At 47.7% G+C, this 6856-nt stretch overlaps 1 pseudogene; it reads left to right on the top strand.

Moving 5' to 3' along the window:
- Positions 1 to 5404: 5404 nt before the first annotated feature.
- LOC140223418 (uncharacterized) lies at positions 5405 to 6314 on the top strand (annotated as a pseudogene).
- Positions 6315 to 6856: the final 542 nt, after the last annotated feature.

The following is a 6856-nucleotide window of genomic DNA, read 5'->3' as shown; positions in this document are numbered from 1 at the left end:
GAGAAATCCTCAATAGTCGGCGTGAGTGAGAAGTCGACAACTACAACCACTTTCCTGCTTTCACGAACCGGGTAATGAAAACAAAATTACCCGAGAAGTTCAAGCCAACTGGAATCACTAAGTATGATGGCAAACAAGACCCAATTCAATGGCTATGATGCTACTCGCTAGCCGTCCAAGCAGCCGGGGGCAATAACAACACCAAAGTTATCCACTTCCCCATATACATGGAACCCGCACCACTGACCTGGCTTGAGTCGCTCAAACCCAAGTCCATTGACTCCTTGGCAGATTTGACAAAGGCTTTCACCAACAACTTCGTCGGCTCCATGGCTAGACCAGGCAACAAGATTGACATAAGACAAATCAAGCAAAAGGAAGGCGAGACCTTACATGACTATTTGTGACGCTTTTTCAAAAAGAAGGCTACCATAGTTGACATCTCAGAAATAGACGTCATCGAGTGCTTCCAGAATGGACTCTATGATCGACGAACATACCAAGACTTCGGTCGCCGACGACCAGCTAATGTCAAAGACCTCAAAGTCATGGTGCAGCAGTGGGCAGATGAAGAAGACAAAGAGCGAGAATGGTTCGGCTCCCACCGTAATCGTGGATGCGACAACAACAATGACCAAGATAGAACTCGAAACAATGATACTCGCAACAACTATTCGAGTAATCACAACCGCAAAAGGAAGCCCGACAACACCGTTGCCGCCATGACCAACTCTGGGAAAAAGGGACCCCGTAAAAATGATGAAGGGCCAACTTTCACCGAACTACTCAAAAAGCAGTGCCCATGGCACCCGACTAGCAAGCACTCGGCAATAGACTGCTACAGCATGCACCGAGTCATGCAAGACTTACCTGCACCACCACCTCCTGAAGAGTACAAGAAAAAAGATAAGGGCAAGAACAAAGTCCACAACGACGAAGACGAAGAAGGTGACTTCCAGACCGCCTCAAAAACTGTCAACGTCATCTTTGGCGGTATCCCAGGCACCGCATCCAAGCGAGCCAACAAACTCGTACTCAGGGAGATCATGGCCATCGAACCAACGGATCCAACACCGTTAAAATGGTCAGAAGTGCCTATTTCTTTCAGCAGAAAAGACCAATGGACTAAGTTCTCAGAACCAGGCCGTTTCCCCGTAGTACTCATCCGGTTGTGGCAGGCTCAAAGTTAACCAAAGTACTCATCGACGGCGAAAGCGGACTCAACGTTATTTTCGCCAAGACATTGAGGAAGATGTGCCTCGACGTTACTGAAATTCTTACTTCAACAGATTCACCTTTCTACGGCATCATGCCTGGAAATGCAGCTATACCACTAGGACAAGTTGTCCTTCTGGTTACCTTTGGAACTAAGGAGCATTACCGTACCGAGTATATCAGATTTGAAGTTGCCGACTTCGAGACATCTTACCATGCCATACTCGGAAGGCCAGCACTCGCCAAGTTCATGGCCATACCACATTATGTTTACCTGGTACTTAAAATGCCAGGCCCTAAGGGAGAACTCATGCTGCGAGAAGATCTATGGCGATCCTACGAATGCGACACTGAAGCCATGGAAATTGCTGCGACTACTCAAGCACCTAGTCTCATGCAACAAGTCTTCACAACTTCAAAGAAGCTCCATCCAACCGAACTAGAGATCCCGGAAAACAAGTTGGGGTCCACAAAGGTGAAACCCACCAGTGAGCAAGACTTCAAATCAGTTGACCTCCAGACGGGCGACCCTTCCAAGACAGCCTTGATCGGAACAGGGTTAGATCCTAAATAGGAATCCGCACTCATCAGCTTCCTTTGGGCTAACCATGATATCTTCGCTTGGAAACCGGCTGACATGCCAGGTGTGCCCAGGGAGCTGATTGAGCATTCTCTCAATGTCGATCCCAAAGCTACTCCAAAATGGCAACGACTACGTCGGTTCGCTTAAGACAGACGAGAAGCAATCAAAAAAGAGTTAGCCAAGCTACTCGCGGCAGGGTTCATCAAAGAAGTCTTTCACCCTGACTGGCTTGCCAACCCCGTGCTCGTTCGTAAGAAAAACAACAAGTGGAGAATGTGTGTTGACTATACCGACCTCAACAAACACTACCCAAAAGACCCTTTCGGGCTACCCAGGATCGATCAAGTGGATAAGTCTCAAAGAAGAAGATCAAGCCAAAATAGCGTTCATCACACCTTTCGGAGCTTTCAGCTACAAAACAATGTCCTTCGGACTAAAAAATGCAGGGGCAACTTATCAAAGGGCCATACAGATGTGCTTCGAAAAGCAACTTCACCGCAATGTTGAAGCTTATGTCGATGACGTAGTCATCAAAACAAGAAACCGGGAGGAACTCATTGCGGACTTGGAGGAAACTTTCTATAGTCTACGCGCTTTTCGATGGAAACTTAATCCTACTAAGTGTGTCTTTGGAGTACCTTCCGGCAAATTACTCGGGTTCATCATTAGCCATCGCAGCATTGAGGCCAACCCGGAAAAAATATCTGCCATCACAAACATGCAGGCATCAGCTAGCATTAAGGATGTGCAGAAACTCACAGGCTGCATGGCCGCTCTAAACCGGTTCATCTCGAGACTTGGAGAACGGGGACTACCCTTCTTCAAGCTTCTCAAATGCCAGGACAAGTTCAAATGGACGGAAGAGGCAGACAGGGCACTAACACAACTGAAAGACTTTCTATCAAAGCCTCCTGTAGTCACCGCTCCTTCTCCAGATGAAGACTTGCTCCTTTACATCTCAGCTACTACTCATGTCGTCAATACGGCAATAGTAGTCGAACGGTCTGAACCGGGCCACATTTTCAAGGTCCAACGACCTGTCTACTTCGTCAGTGAAGTACTCTCGGACTCCAAAACTCGGTATTTACTGATACAAAAACTCTTATGCGCAATTTTTCTCACCTCCCTGAAACTGCACCATTACTTCCAAGAGCACAACATCACAGTCATCTCTGACTTCCCGCTCGGCGAAATCCTCCACAACAGAGATGCCACGGGTAGAATCTCCAAATGGGCAGTTGAACTCGGAGCTCTCACCTTGGACTTCAACCCAAGGATAGCTATCAAATCCCAAGCTTTGGTCGACTTCATAGCTGAATGGACTGAAACTCAAGTGCCAACACCAGTCGAACGGCCAGAACACTGGGTAATGTACTTTGACGGATTCCTCAAACTCGAAGGGGCCGGCATAGGCGTATTACTCATCTTCCCCAGGGGAGACCAGCTCAAGTACATGCTGCAAATATTCTGGGAAGCATCTAATAATGAAGCCGAGTACAAAGCACTACTCCACGGCCTTCGTCTTGCAATCTCCCTCGGCATCAAACGACTACTGGTGTACGGCGACTCTCTAGTCATTATAAACCAGGTCAATGACGAGTGGGATCGGAACAAGGACAACATGGACGCTTACTGCAAAGAAGTCCGTAAACTAGAAAACAAGTTCTCAGGCTTGGAATTACATCACATCGTCCGCGACAACAACGTTGCCGCCGACGTCTTATCTAAAATGGGCTCAACTCGTGCAGAGGTTCCAGCAGGAATTTTCATACATGAACTGCGCAAGCTGTCCATATCTGACCAAGTCACACCGCCAGCAGTCCTGGCTGCTGACGTCTCTCGAGAAGTCATGATGATAGAAGTCGACTAGAGGATACCCTTCATCGACTACATCAAAGATCACCAGTTACCATCTGACAAAAATAAGGCTGAGCAAATCTCCTGGTGAGTAAAAAATTACGAACTAGTCGGAGACAAGCTCTACAGGAAAGGTGCATCATCTGGGGTACTCATAAAGTGCGTTACCAGAGAAGACGGTCAAGAAACTTAAACGCAATTCACAAAGGAATTTGTGGCAACCATGCCTCTTTGTGAACAATAGTTGGCAAGGCTTTCAGAGCAGGCTTCTAATGGCCAATGGCTTTGGCCGACGCTAAACAACTAGTTCAGAAATGCAAAGGTTGTCAATTCTTTACAAAACAGCAACATGTACCGGCCTACAAGCTAGTCACAATACCTCCAATAAGGCCGTTTGCCTGCTGGAGGCTCGACATGATAGGGCCGTTACCAACTGCGCCAGGAGGATTCAACCGAGTACTCATGGCAATCGACAAATTCACCAAGTGGATCGAGGTCAAACCAGTCACTTGCCCTAAGGCAGACCGGGTCCTCAACTTCTTAGATGAAATCGTACACCGCTACAGTTTTCCCAACAAGATTATCACAGACCTAGGGTCAAACTTCAACAATCACGACTTTTGGGAATATTGCGAGCAGTACTCGAAGGAACGAGAAGAGTACCTTCCAGCCACACGGCAGTACTCGGGCACTTCAGTCCGCAACCTCTATGACAAACTAGTCGGATAGCGCCCGCAGTGCCCAAGACTGTGGCGCACGACTATAAAGTACTCGGGGGCTTGTCGGGCATGCACCCCAGGTCCATGAGTAGACCTTGGACGTCCCACTAAGGGGCGTACTCGGATATGATCAGGATAAGGGATAGGCGTATCCCACTCGGTCTAGTCAAGTATGTTTATGGAAGACTACTCGGGCCTTACCAAGTAGAACTCTGTAATGGTACTCGACTAGGACTCAGACTTATAACCCTGCCCTCCCGTGTATATAAGGGCGGGAAGGAAGCCCCCTCAACAACAACTCCAGTTCATCAATACAAACCAACACACAGGACGTAGGGTATTACGTGATCCAGCGGCCTGAACATGTCTAAATCATGTTTCTTGCGTCACCATTGATTCCTTGATTCTCGATGATCCTTACCGCACAAAAGACCACCTAGGGTACCCCCTACGCGGGTCACCGGTCTAAAACACCGACACTGGGTCCGAGTGATTCCTCCAAAACGGACGGATCATTTCGACCCAGTTCTCCTCACGCGTCTACTCTCACCGCTCGTCCTTCTCACCCCCGACCCCGACGCTAGGAGCAGCGCCGGCTCCCCTACCACCGCCCTTGACCTCCTCCGCCGCCGCCCCCATCCGCCACCTCCCCTACCATCACCGCCGCCCCCATCCGCCACCTCCCCTACCATCACCGCCGCCTCCATCCGCCACCTCCCTCCATTGTTGCCTCCCCTAGCCTCCGCTGCCGCAGCCCCCATCCACCGCCCTTCTCCCCCGGCCGCACCTTCTCCCGGGTGGATCTCGCTGCCGCCGCCCCTGAAATTCGACACATCCCTACCCTCCGCCACCCCTCAGATCCTCCCCCGCCCTTGACCGCCACCGCACCCCTGACGTCCGCCACCGCACCCCTGACGTCCGCCACCGCACCCCTGACCCCCTCCGCCGCCACCCCTGAGTTCTGCCACCACGCCCCTGATTCCCTCTGCCACCCCTTAGATGCACCCCTGTGTTTTTGTGTGGCACAACAATGGAGGAGGTAGCTAAAGGGTGTGGTGGGACTAGTGGGCATGCTACGTGGACATCAGCAATGTCTGCTTTAATGCTCTCACACCTAAATGATTTGGTGGCTGCTTGTTTGAAGACATCAAAGGGATTTAAGAAACACCTTTTCAATGGTTGTGCTAGGGCTATCAATGAGAAGTTCACCACAAGGATCACTAATGAGCAAGTCAAGAATCATTTGAAAATATGGCAGAAAAGGTATGCAAAGATAAGTAGATTGAAGAAGTTGAGTGGTACCCTCTTTGATGAAGAAAACTGCATGATTACACTAGATGAGGAGCACTACAATGGCCATGTCCATGTAAACTTACTGTCGTTTGCTTAGTTGTTGATTCATTCACCAGTGTTAGATTATATTAACATATTTTTCCACCATGTCTAGGATCACAAGTCTGATGCTGAGTACTTGAACAAGCCCCTCTTGAACTATAGAGAGATGAAGGCAATATTTGGCAATACCATGGCTACTAGAAACTTTGCAAAAGACTCAAGTGCACCTCTAGGTCGAGAGGATAATGAGGGTGAAAGTTAAGAAGAGGGGGATGGGGTTACTTGTCATGGTCCAAGTGATGGGCATACCACTCAAGGGGCAACATCTTCTGCTAGTAGACCAAGTAAGAAGTCCAAGATAGCTAAAATGGAGGAGGATGGGCTCGTTGCCGCTTTCAAAAGTGTAGGTGAGAATCCTGCCGCTGCCACCTGACCTATTTGACGTCTTGACCCAACTTCTTGGTTTTAATTCAGCACACATATCTTTCTACTATGCTCATTTGGTGAGCAATCCTCACATTGGCAAAGCTTTCTATAACTTGCCATTCGAGCACAAGTTAAATTGGGTCACAATGTTCATCGCTGAGAAGTTCCCTGGAATGTAAGGGTGATTTCGATGAGTAGGATGTTTCTTTTGTTAGAACTTGATCCTAAATTAGTGTCTAAGCCCTGAATTTATATTATGTAAGCTTCAAATTGGTGACTGATGTTGTATTGCCTTGAACTTGGTATATGTAAGTAAGGCTTGAACTTGATTAACGTTGGTCAAGATTGATGAACTTGGTGTATGTATGTAAGGCTTGAACTTGGTATATGCTGTTATTTTCATCCCTCCTTTAGAATATCTTTCTTCTTTTCAGATGATTTATATCCTATGTATTTATAACCAGAAAGAAAATAAGCATCAAATCTTGTTAAGAAGCCCCTGAGTTGATGGTACTATATTATTTTTTAAATTAAGCAGTAGCAGGTATTTAAATTAAGGGTAATTTTCCACAAGAAAATAACTGTGCTAGAATGTGAGCAGTAGCAAGTTGATGTCCTATATTATTGATGAATTGGTATGGCAGCTAGTGTGTGTGGTAATCTCACCAAGAAGGTGAGCATATTCATTGTCAAACCCGCATCCTCAAACCAAACAAGAGAT

This window comes from Setaria viridis, chromosome 7 (assembly GCF_005286985.2).
Source record: "Setaria viridis chromosome 7, Setaria_viridis_v4.0, whole genome shotgun sequence".
Classification (NCBI taxonomy): Eukaryota; Viridiplantae; Streptophyta; class Magnoliopsida; order Poales; family Poaceae; genus Setaria; species Setaria viridis.
The sequence above is the reverse complement of the archived record's forward strand: the minus strand, read 5'-3'. Positions and strand labels throughout refer to the sequence as shown.